Here is a 13461-nt window from a genome sequence, read left to right as displayed (position 1 = left end):
GGAACATTGTTTTTACACAGAATACATATTCCATATAAAATATCACCGTTAAGTGTGATATATATAATTTGGTAAGGTGTAATAAAGCAAAGAGAGAGCGAAAATAATTTAAGGCCACACAGAGGTAATTCTTAGGATTCTAATGCATATAATTAGGTTTACTGGGAAATAGGAACAACTTTGTGTGATTAAGAGGTAGGTTAGCCACCTCATGACTAGCTCCCCTAAAGTCTCAGAAATGTAACTGCCAGAACCAAAGTAATGAAGGTTTTCCATAAACCAGAGCTATCAAGTAGCATTTCTATAGCCAAAAATGATCCAGAAAATAATTTCTGCCTTACTGAATCACGACACAGATTTTCCAAACCTTCCCCATGTCAACAATGATTTTATAAATAATCAGTACACCTCTTCCATGAAGTGAAGTATATTGCAGAAATTATTTTTATAAATCCTTATACAACTACATGCATTTTGTTTCTAGTTTGGATGGGGCCGAGGGTGGGGGGGGCAACACTTCTTTTTAAACATGTATTCTTATTTCTAGATGCCTCTGACTAACCTGAATATATTGTGTGTGCATGTCCCATCACAGGTCCCATTGCCCCCCTCACCACCTCCATTTACTAGAGAATCTGATTGTTTCAGGAAGGCAAAATGAGCGGTACAACAATGACGATATTGAACAGTACTAAGCCAGAAAAAGAAAGCATAATGGCCTGCAGAGGATAAAGAAGGAAATGAAGGAAATACTAGCTATTTATACTGGGATTGTCTCATCATCAGATTTTAACTGCAGCATTAAAAGTGCCACAACTGAATATGTGCCAAGAAACCAAAGTGCATTACGAGTGCCTCACAGCAGATTGGGCAGTCTTCCCATCTGATACTTCTGAACCGTCTACAGTCTCTGAAACAACTGCCCTCAGGAAATACTCAGCACTACTCTAAAAATTTTAAAGGCCACATTGCCTGCCAGTCGGGGTGGCTTCTCCTTAGCTAAGCAGAACCAGACTGAATCAGTATTCAAATGTATGGAAAACACAAGGCACTTCAAGCAACAGTGTTGGCACCACAGAAGGTGAGGGGTTTTGTTTTTACTCTGGGTCAGTGCTGAACCAAGCCTTTAATATGGTGTGACACGTACTAATAAATAAGTGAGAAAGTTCACACTTGTGGGAAGTAAGTGAGCACGTGACTGCCAGCTTGCTAGCCAGATTTTTCTTCCAGTACATTTCAGAAGGGAAGCAGTATTGCCAGCTCTTAAGAATCATATGATTATTTTGTAAAGCGTTTTCACAAATTTCAACATCTACCAGTACTGCCAGATGACTGAAGCAACAGGCAACACTCAGCACGAATAGCTGTCATGTCTCTTCACTGTAGGCTGGCCCAGAAATGGCCATTACCCTCTACTGTTTCCCAATAAGGCTGATGCCACATGCTCTCGGAACATGGTGGCCATTAATCACCAGCAAGGACTAGACAAGGGGCATGAGAACACAGAAGTACAAGGAATGAGATTGTGGGCAGCAGGTAGGGGATTTCCGCTGGAAATCTATCAGGAAAGAATGAGAAATCAAGAGACTATGAAGTAGTATGTTAACTGTGTTGAGATGCAGGGAAGTGTGGCACGACAGTGAAAGAAAATGAGAGGAGAAAGCAAAGGAAATTGAGAAGGAAGGAGTAAATGACTATGGAACATGATTAGAGAAGGTGCTTATTTTGTACAAGTACAGTGAGAGAAAAGCAGATAGTGGCAGCTTCCCACACCCTCAGGGACAGAAAAGGGTGACTGAAATGGTGAACAGAACAGCCTGCATTTCTGAGTACGTATTTAAGGCTTAATTTCAAACCTTAGTGATAATAACACATGAGCTGTAGGTGGGCTGACTCTCACTAACAGCTCAAAAAATCAGAAGGTATGTGAAAAACCAAGTGGTTTATATATCAGGATTTTTAGGCTAACCTTATGATTTTTGGAGCGTCTGACTCATGGTTCTTGAATACTCAGAGTTGGTAGGACTGGGGAAGTGAAAGGACGTGGGAAATTAAAGTGTGGGAAATCGCCTTAGACTGCTACATGCTAGCTGCTTGATTTAGGGTGAGAAGGGCAAAACATGTCTACAGAGACATTTTTATTCCCAATGCTCTCCATCACATGCACTCTTAAACCCTACTCTCTTCATTTGTGCGTGACCCCAGTCACGAAACTGAAAATGTTGGACCAGCTTCAGGCAGCAATTTTAGGGTCAATTGCTTCTTCACCAGACGCTGAAATCACAATTTTTCAGGCATCAAATTAACTGTGAATGTTTTCTATGAGAGGGAAGTGTTGTGGGTGTGCACACATGTATATGTGTCTGTGTGCGCACATGTGTACATTGAAAGACAACATCTTTTTAAGTTAGAAACATCCATTTGTGTTTGTTTGGTTGGGATCTAACACCAGTTTGTGTTTTATAACAGATTGGGAATGACATTTCTAGCCGGCCTATTTGGTGCTCACAGCAGTAATTCACACTTCACTCCACAAATCCTACATGGAGTAGGCTTAGAAGTGTAGTGCAGGATTTTAGCTATTTATTTTTTAGTTACATTAGTAAGTCTTGCATGTTAACTGCCTTTGAAAGTTACCTTTGAAAGAATTGTCTGATTTTAGCTTTGGATTAGGATGAATTCAAAATTAAGAGACTCAAAACAGGACCAAATAATGCCACTGCACTGAAAAAAATTACACATAAACACACTGCATTATCAGTCTTAGTAAAGTCAGCTGTTCACATTAAAATAATAATTTCAAAGATCTTAAAAAAACAAAATTGAAAACCTTAATCCTGAAAATGGTTTCATGCTTATCCAGTCACAGAATCTGACTACTGTGTAGTGAATACTCATTTCATAGAATACTCATTTGGTACAGTTTGCATGCTTGTACAGGCAACAGAAAAAAAAAAAAAGGTAATGAAAATTCTAATTACTACTAATGGCTGAAGATTTGTGTTTTTACTGTACGAGCTGCTACAGATGAAAAAACTTCACTAGAGAATAACTGGATGTACTTTATAATTACAGTTTATAATTGATTATACTAGACATATATTAGCAAATTTTTGAATTTCAGAATATCAAAAAAAATGGAAAGAGCTTTGGCATGCATAAAGAGATGGCTTCTTTAGCCAATGTAAATGAAAGGAAGTGCTAGTCGTGGTTAAAATAGGCTATCTTGCAAATTATGAAATCATGAGTGCTATGAATATTTAAAATATCCGGAAAAAAGTTTAATTTGCTTTTCTCAAACAAGAAGTAGGCAATCTATAGGGGTTTGGGGGTTTTTCTTTTTTTTACTTCACGGCTGCTATACTAGTTTCCGCACCCTGGTATTTGACCCTGAGCTTCAGTGCACATGCGAAGTTGAAAAGAACATTATCAACGTTCTCTGGCATTGACATTCTTTTCAGTAATGTAAAAGGTAAGTGGATAGTGATAAGCCCAAACCTTTCTGCCTTCTCACATAGAAATTCCAAACTCAAGGGTACTATCTCAGGCTGTGATGTCACCAAATCTCACAAGTTAAGCAGGACTGGCTCTGAATCCTATTTGGTAAATAACCCACAGGATACCCTAGATAGTGTAGTACTTAGGACCCACTAGGTGGCATTCTTGCCACAAAGCATCACTCCCAGAGCACAGCACTTCAGCACCGATGATAGGGAATACTGCACTATTAAAGACATCATCTTTTCTGATGAAACAGAAGATTGCGGTGATCATTAAACTTCTGTATTAGCCCCAATACTCTGGCCAAATTGCAGCTTTGTTCATTAAATCCTGCCTCCACAAACTTCTTCTGGAGTTTCAATACTCTTCTCCAGTTCTTGTCCTAAGCTACTGTCTAGTATTGGTGTGCACTCTTAAATTGCTCATGTTCTTTTCCACAGATGGCAATTTTTCAGTAAATGAAGTGATCCTGAGAGAAAGTCTATCAAACACTCTAAATATTTCTGGAATGAAAGCAATACCTAACTCAATAAGAACAATAATAAAATAGAGCTTCTTTCAGGCTTCAGCACACTTTCTCCACTAAGCACAACTAAGCAGCCTTTAAATAATAATCCAGGACTTTTGAAGGTTTGCACAAATGGTCAGAAGCAAACTCTTCCTAAACTATTAGCAGATGGAGGTTGGGTCGTGCCAAAAGAAAGGTCATTTTCCTTGCATTTAAAATGAGGTCTAATTTCAGCGATGCCTTAAATGTCATAACACATCCATATTTGATCTACCTATTATTCAAATGTACCACTTGCACAAAGGAAGTATTTGCCTTTCCTAAATCAATAACACCACCCATACAGGCTCCCTCGTAAGAGAAATCAGTTCGGAAGCATCCATCTAAAAAGGTCAGCTCTATGTGCAACATTTCTGTTACAAGTCCAAGAATACCTCATGTCAGATTGAAAGATGCATTCCCAAGGTCATTTTGTGTGCCAATAGGTACATTATGAAGCTCTAGAATGGCAGATAAGGTTATGTTAGATAGTGAAGTGCCTTCATAAGCTTGTTCTGAGCAGCAACATACAACCAATAATGAAACAAAGGGCTCCCACAACATTTTCTTTTTTAGAGTCTGACATAAATCTGAGCTACTGGGTTCTGTGCTGTTGCAGGAAGGAGGGATAACAGGTTTTTTCAGTCCTTAATCCATTTTTCCATGCTCTTTTATGCTTACATAAAACACAGAATCAAACACCACTGACAAACACGTTTATATTAAGTACACTTTCTAGAAAGGTACTTCTATTACTGGCAAACATATTAATGTATACTTTCATACACAGTTCCTGAAAAAATATATTGTTTGTATTTATAGGATATTACAGAAGATGCCATGGGATTTGGCATGAAGGAGTTTAGGGAAAACCCTTTTTAGTAGTTACAGCAAATGTCTTTCCAGACAATATTACTTAAATGCCTCAGCCTAGGTAAAAGATATCTGCTCTTTGGAAGTACTTAAAAAAAAAAAAAAAATCCTCTATTTTTGTAATGAACAGTTCCCACAGGAATGACTCATAGAGTGAGGAAAGACCAGGTTGTGGGGGTGGGGCTATACTTATATATTATCCATTAGAATTTCTGAACTGCATAGTAGGATTGAGATTTTTCTTTCTTTTCATGATAGTCATAGAGAAGTAGAGCTGGAAGGGACCTCGAGAGGTCATCTAGTCCAAACCATCCTATACAAACCATAAACTAAACCCTATATAAAAGACTGCCATCAACCCTGACAAAATACAGATCCAACACCCTAACCTACCACAGGTAAAGCAGGAGGACCACAGCAGCCAAGTACAAAATCATTTACTTGGTAAGGCTAGTTTTGCAAAACTCCAGAAAAAGCAGAGAAATTATCTCACTCCCTTCTTACCCCCTGGCAGATGACTTCTATCAAGGTTCAATTCTACTTGAAAGAACACTGATTCAGTGTCCCTAAACGCCAATGCCAGGCATTGGACAAATCAAGTCAGTCACAGTGCTTTTCACGGTTACTGGAATTCCCCAGATCACTGGGGATCCTACAACCTGTCACGAACGTTTAGAAAAATGGCCTCCCACTGCTGACCTGTACATGAAATGCAGAGCTCAAAAGGCAGCGAGACTCGTACTCCAGCCTCTGCAGTTCACACGCACTCCCTGATGCATTTTGAACAAACTACCACTTTCCCTCTGCTCCTGGAGAAATGTTAGTCATAGCTAAAGATACCAGATAAAAAATGCTACACAAAGGAACATGGGCTATCAATAGTTTTCACTTCCACACCAGGACAGCTCCGAGAGAGAGCTTCAGGACTGACAGAGAGGACAGAAAGATGCTATGAATGAATAACTGAGTATTAATATTCCAGGCTGTAATAAATAAATAAATAAATAAAACCAAAAGACTAAAAGGAGATAAATCAATGGAGGGGAAAGCAGTTAATCCACCAGCTTTAATGTAGAGACTGCCTCGGCCCTGCCAGCCTTGCACCTCCCTAGGAAATGAAACTTCTGGCATCTTCTTGCAGACTCATCTATTCAATCCCGAACTGGGAGAGGCAGTAAACCACAAAGCGCCTTACACTCAGGTGGATTTCTCTGCCGCGCTGCCGAGTGAGGGTGGCATCCCAGCCCACTTCGTGCAGCCTGGGGCTCAGCCAGACCATGATGGTCCTATCCATCCCCCAAGCTTTGAAGGCAGGCGGCAACTTGGGCAGCGAGGAAGCGGGCACAGATCCCGCCTGCAATGTGCTGATTCAGGCCAGGCTGTGTACTCTGCCCCCAGGGAGCCATGCCCACATCCTCCCATCCCCGTCTCAGCCCCGTGGCTGGCACAGGCTGGCCACGGGGCGGGAAGGGCAACTTTCCGCAGACTCCCCCAGCCTCTGTGCCACCCCCAGCCCCTACCACAGCCAGCACTCTCGGCAGCTGCTTCCCAGCCGGATTAGACCAGGACAGGCGGGAGGGGATTTTGCAGCCATTCGTGCTACATGGACCCCCCGCGCAGCTTACAACCTGCCATCTCCCGCCCAGCCTCCAAGCTCAAAGCCCTGCCGCTGCCGCCGGGAGCCAGCTCGGCCCCCGCTCCGCCCGAAGCAGCCGCCAACTCCGCGCGGGGAAGGAGCCGGGGGTGGGGGAAGCGGAGGCTGCGGGTTCGGGACCCGCGCTGACCTCGAGCCAAGGACGGCCCGGGGCAGTGGAGCATGCAGGCGCGGGGTCAGCAAGGCAGCTCACCTGAGCCCGGCAGCGCTTCGCCCTGCTGCTGCTGCTCCGAGAGATGCTTCCCGCCGGGGCAAAGCCACCCCCACCGCCCGGGGCTGTGAGGCGCGGGTGCGGACTGACAGCACCGCGGAGCCCGCGCGGCAGCCGCACAACTTCCCACCTGCAGCGCTCCCCGGCCCGGGGGCAGTCCGGCCGGCCCCGCCCCGCTCCCGCTCATTGGAGCGCTGCAGCCGCCGGCCCCGCCCCGCTCCCGCTCATTGGGGTACTCCCGGTGTTCGGCCCCGCCCCGCCCGGGCGCCGCTGCCTGCCAGAGGGCGGGAGGGGCGCGGGGTGAGGTGCTCTGCTGATGGGCGCCCTACTGGGCCGGGGGCGGGGGATCCTGGCTGTGTTTACTGTGGGGGCGGCACCAGGGATTTACTCCCGGGAGATCAGATCCGGGCCAGGCTCCTTAAGAGCTTTACTGCCTGGAGGACACCGGCCCTGTGAGGGAAGCCCAGGGCGCTGTGGAGACAGGCTGCTAAAAGTAGGCCCCACTAAAAAGCCTTCGGGCTGAGTCTCCTTCTTGCCATGTGTATCAGCTGCCCCCGGAGCCACTGCTCAGTGCCTCCTCCCCCTGGAAAAAGCCTGGTATTAGAGGGCTGGAAGCTATCAAACCTCCCCTCCCCTCCCCTCCCCTCCAGCCGCCTGGCTGAAGTTTCAGGTCGATAGGCAGCCGTGAGGGATTTCCAGGCTTCCTGCTTTGCTGTCAGGCCTGACGAAGCAAGCAAGAAAAAAAATAATAGCCAGAATGGGACTATTATGTCATCTAGTGCCGATTTCCTCCACTGGGTATATTGGGGGCTCGTAGCTGCTGTACTGATTAGGTGGCATTTCTCAACCTGTGGGTCACGACCCAAAAGTGGGTAGCAAGAATATGTCAGACGGGCATGGACAAAGTTTAAAAATGGATCCACAAACTTTACAATGGATTCTCCTTTAAAGGAGAAAAACGTGGAAGCCCAGTGGCTTTTCCCCTGCAGGCTGGCAGAGCTCCAGCCTCAAGGGGGTGCTTGGGGCCCCCCACACGCACACTCACTGCCTGCCCCACACACTGGGGGCTGGGACCTGGGGGTGAGAGACAGCAGGTCAGGAGCAAGAGGCATTGGGTTGGGACTGGCCACCAATGTTTACAGATAGGTCCTGGCACAAAAAAGTTTGAGAATGACTGGACTACAGGGCTCTGATCTTGGCCCTGCAGCACAACACAAAATATTTTAATATCATTCTTAATGTTGTAAAGAGACAGTAATAACTGATGTATGCAGTAAGGGAATGGGCATCTGGTTCTTGATGTATGGAAACCATGAACTGCTTGGCAACTGTTAATAGTTAAGACTGCTTTTTATAACTAGCCCTATTTTTTTTCCCCGGGCAACTGTACCAGTTTGAAAATCCCAGCGCCTTCTCCTGTCTTACCTTTCCCTCGACAGTTAGCAAACCCCTGCCTACCCTGTTGTCCAAACTGTGTGTAGCCCCTACTCGCATATACACAAAAGTAAAGGGGAGGGCACAATACAGGAAGAAGGAGAGAAAAGAAGAGACAGCTGTTGTTTTTGTAGCCTGCTGAGTACAAAAAACATTTTATGGCCCCCAAATATTGGTAAAAATGCTGCTGTGTTCTCCAGCAATCAGCCAGAACACAGAATCATTCTAGTGCTTTGGGTCATTACTGTCTGATACTTACCTTTAGAAAGTAAGTCATTAAGAGCTACATTGTTCCTGACTCTACAGAGGTGCTTGAGGTAAAGGAATAATCACAACCACATTTCCCTGCACTCCTACAGAGAGTTTATGAACAATATGAGTCTATATACTCAGAAAGTACAAGGGACATGCAACTCTAATGCTTGTTGCAGTGCTGCCCCCCTAACAGGCAGAATCAGCACCTTCTTTCTTAACTCAGGCAGCACAAACCAGTAGTAGGTCGCAATTGCTACAGAAAATACTCTCTGCCCTAGGCAAGCTTCCAGGTGCTTCTGATAGGGCCAGCAATTTTCCCATGACGTGAATTATTGCTTAAAACCATTTGTAATTCTAAGGTTCAAAGGATGTATGCTGGAGATCTCTCTGAAAGGGGAGGTTGGCTTGCCAACTAACTACCAGTGGCAAAGGTTGAAGTTCCACTTAGAAGCTCTGTGGCATAAGATTAATTCCTCATGATCAAGCAAAGCTTGAGTTGACTCAGCCAGGACATCTTGATATCAAAAGTGGTTGTGTCACAAAAAATCTACTGGTTGTCTAGACTTTTTTTTTCTGGGCCGGTATGTATAATTATTGACTTGGTACAGCTCTCCAAACTGATGTGCAAACGGTTAGCTAAGAAAAGCCAGAGATGTAATTTGATAAAGTAGGTGACCCATCTCAAACTATCCTATTTTTTTTACTTGTTATTTGATGGGTTTTACATGGAAACTCAATGAAATCATTAGGACTGTGAAATAAAAAAATCTTTTTGCAAGAGTGGGGCCTAAGCAAACAGGGTTTCAGATACTGTGGTGACCAAGAAGAGCTTTTATGCATAGATGCTTCTAATACCTGAATTAGCTTGTTTAAAGATAGCTTGGGTATCTCTACACTACATTGCACTTTCCAGTATAAACATACGGTCATGTATACACATCTGTTTATACAGAAATATGGAGGAGTTTGCTGCTGATTAGAGAACTAAAGACAAAACCACATCTGGTACAAATCAAAATAGATATATAGATTTAAACAGATCTATGACAACGTATCCCGATCTGAGCAGGAAGGACCTTTCGGTACATTGAGCAGCAACTGGAGCAAATTTTATTCCTATGCTAAGGGAAGAAACTAGGGGTCTTTCTTTGCAGCAATTAGGAGAACTGTTATAGAGGGAAGATTAGAAGTAGGAAGCAGGGTATCAGGGAAAGTTCCTGCTATGTAAGAAGAAACTAGAGGAAGCTTTAGGGAATTATAGGGCAATAGTCTGAAAAAGTGTATTGGTCAAATAGCTGAATCACACTGTGCCATGCTGGTGTAGGAAAAGGGCATTGTCAGTCATAGCTGTGGAAGCATTAATTAAAGAAATTAATGGTAAGTTCTAAAAATACACATTGGAATGATCAGGATGCCTGCTGAGAGAAATCAGACTTTTTGTGTTTCTTAGTTTTGCCAAGATGTTGTACTCATTGGGAAATGTGAGTATTTTAGGATAGGTAAAAACATATGTTGTCAGAAGTACCATATTTTGTTACTTTGGCAAATTTTTCTGAGGCAATGATTCCATGGGTAGATAATATACATTTTAACACTTATTCACTGAAGAAATTGTGAAGGCTTTAAAAAAAATTACTATGTTTTGTATTAATATCTTTGCTGGACCATATAGGGGTTTCTCCTTTCTAAAATTTCATAGGTTTCATAGACATAAGGGCTGGAAGGGACCTCGAAGATCATTGAGTCCAGTCCTCCGCCCAAAGGGCAGGAAGTCAGCTCAGGTCATAGGATCCCAGCAAGATAAGCATCCAATTTGCTCTTGAAGGTGTTCAGTGTAGGTGCTTGAACCACCTCCGATGGCAGGCTGTTCCAGACCTTGGGGGCTCGGACAGTAAAGAAATTCTTCCTTATGTCCAGCCTGAAACGGTCTCACAGTAGTTTATGACCGTTCAACCTCATCATCCCTTGGGGCACTCTGGTGAACAAACGTTCCCCCAGATCCTGGTGGTCACCCTGATGAACTTATAGGTGGCCATCAGATCACCCCTGAGCCTACGCTTTTCCAGGCTAAAGAGCCCCATGGCTCTCAGCCTGTCATCGTAAGGTCTGTTTTCATGTGTGTGGCTCTTCTCTGGACTCTCAAGCTTCTCCACATCCTTTTTGAATTGTGGAGCCCAAAACTGGATGCAGCACTCCAGCTGCAGCCTCACCAAGGGGAGAATGATGTCCCCGGATTTGCTTGAGAAGCATCCAAGGATGCAAGACAATGTTTTGGTCGCTCTTTCTAGCCACAACATCACATTGCAGGCTTATGTTCATCTTGTGGTCAATGATGACACCCCAAGGGGCTAGCGGGGGAGTAGCTCCAGGGGCCTTTTCCCCCAAGTGGGGGCAGCTCTGACTAGCCCCTTGGGCTGGTAATCCCTGCCACCCCAGGAACTCAGCTGGAGGGTCGGTAGGGGGTGGAGCCGCCAGCCAGCACTTCCTGCTTAGCCGGAAGGCCTGATTGGCTGAGGACACAACTGCGGGAATTTCAAACTGAGGGCTTTAAAAAGTGGTGGTTTGAAACTCCCTCGCAGTTGGGAAGCAGGAGTGGAGGGAGCAGGGTGCACGTGTGCCACACGTGTACCCAGCTTACCTCGGCGGCGAAGGCAGTAGCTGCAGAGAAGACAGCAGCGGGGGCAGCAACAGCTGACTTCCCCCTAAGCTAAGTGGGGCAGAGGGTACAGCGCAGCTGAAGTGGATCCGGAGGGGAAGCTCTCGGAACCCTTTTAGCTCCCCAACAGGGAGCTGCGCTCCCAAACCTCACACGGGTAGCACGCACGAACAGTGCACGCAAACAGGTGCGCTCTGTAAGGGCGCGCCAGCATTCACAAAAGGCGGGCACGAGGTAGCTGCCCGGAGCAACACCTCCAATGAGCAAGAGCAGCAGGCGCAGCTCTGTAGACATGGTGCAGACACGGAGCTCAGCTGCCAGAGGCCCTGCCCGGGTGCGGCTGCCGGCCATGGGCTCTTCTGAGGCCTCCACCCAGACGGAGCTCATGGAGGGGTCGGTGGCCCCTTGCCCCCCTGTCTGTAGTGGGGGCTCAGTGGGGTCCTGGGGGGGGGCCTGGTGGTGCCCTTGCCTGCTCCTCCTGTGAACAACTTGGAGCCCTGGAGGAGCAGGCTGAGGCGAGCACGCTGAGGGGGATCAGGGATGCAGAGGATGAAATTGATGCCTATTTCTGTTCTCTCCAGGCTCGGTTACCCACTGCACAGCCTCCACAGGAGAGGAATCCAAAACAGGAGTGGCAGAAGGTTTCCAAATCCAGAGCTGCTAGGCCTAGAGTGGTGGAAGCTCCCCAGGTTCACCTGGGGAACAGGTTCGAACCCTGGCAGCTGTCATGGAGAAAGACAGTGAACTTGCCTCTAGCGGGGACAATGCCACTCCCCACATGGTAAAGAATGGGCAGAGAACGAACACCAGCAGGAAGAAACGCTGGGTCCTTGGCATCGGAGACTCCATCCTACAAGGATTGGAAGGTCCCATCTGTCAGCCTGACCCCATGATGCGACAGGTCTGCTTCATGCCTGGGGCTTGGGTTAGAGACATCACGGAGAGGATCCCGGCCTACATCCAACCTGCAGACCAGTACCCCATGGTTGTCATCCACGTGGGGACGAATGATGTGGCCAGGGGCAACCCTGACCGCATTATGAAGGATTTCAAGGCTCTGGGCGACAAGCTTAAGGAGACAGGGGCGCAAGTGGTATTCTCCTCTTTTCTTCTGGTGAGTAGGTGGGGACGGCGACACGAGGCCTGCATTGGTGAGGTCAACCGGCGCTTACGCAGTTGGTGCTGCCAGGCAGGCCTTGGGTTCCTAGATAATGACCCATGCTTTCGGGCGGGGGGCTTGCTGGGGTGGGATGGGCTTCACCTCTCTCCTAAAGGCAAACGTGTCTTCTCTTCCAGGTTGGCTGATCTCATACAGTGAGCTTTAAACTAGCATCGCTGCAGGAAGAGGAGACACCACCTGAGCAAGACAGGTAACCAATGCTAGGAGTGCCCAGGTAAGAAACAGGAGTCCAGACAGTCTCCCAAATGGGGGGGGTGGCACATACAGCTAGACAGGGCCTTAAATGCCTATATACCAATGCTCGTAGTATCGGGAATAAGCAGAAGGAACTTGCCCTCAGAATAGCCAGTTCAGACCCAGACATAATAGGGTTAACAGAAACTTGGTGGGATTCATCCCATGATTGGGCAGTTAGCATTAGGGGCTATAGGCTTTACAGGCGGGATAGAGAAAGAAGGAAAGGTGGGGGTGTGGCGCTCTATGTCAAGGAGCAATACACATCCTCTGCCTGCAGAATGGAGTCAGAGGAGGGGCAAGCTGAAGTGCTCTGGGTCAAGATACAAGGGGGCCGGGGGGAGAGGGATTTAATGGTGGGGGTCTACTACAGACCCCCCAACCAAGAGGAGGAGCTGGACCGGGGATTTTTTGGGCCAGCTTGGAGAGGCACTTAAGGCAAGGCATGTAGTTGTCATGGGTGACTTCAATTACCTGGACATCTGCTGGGAGGAACAGTCAGCCAGGTTGGACCGTTCCAGGAGGTTCCTGGCCGAGATACAGGACCTCCACTTAATTCAGGGGGTGCACAGTCCCACCAGAGGAAATGCTCTATTGGACCTGGTCCTAGCCACAGGTGACGACCTGGTAAGGGGGCTCCAGGTCCTTGACCACCTGGGTGATAGCGATCATCGCTTGCTGGAGTTTACCATCCAGCGCAGGGTGTCAAGGGCCATCAGCAAGGCAGTAGCCCTAGACTTCAAAAGGGCCAACTTCAATGAGTTGAGGAGATTAGTGGGAAAGGCACTGGGGTTATCAAGGGCAGGGGAACTCAGTGCCCAAGATGAGTGGTAGTTCTTTAAGGAGATGATACTCAGGGCCCAAGGGGTGACCATCCCAACAAAAAGCAAGGGGGGAAGAAGTGCCCGAAAGCCCC

The sequence above is a fragment of the Crocodylus siamensis genome, chromosome 3 (assembly GCF_052110815.1).
Source record: "Crocodylus siamensis isolate JL-2025a chromosome 3, ASM5211081v1, whole genome shotgun sequence".
Taxonomy (NCBI): Eukaryota; Metazoa; Chordata; order Crocodylia; family Crocodylidae; genus Crocodylus; species Crocodylus siamensis.
This window is presented reverse-complemented; position numbering follows the sequence as displayed.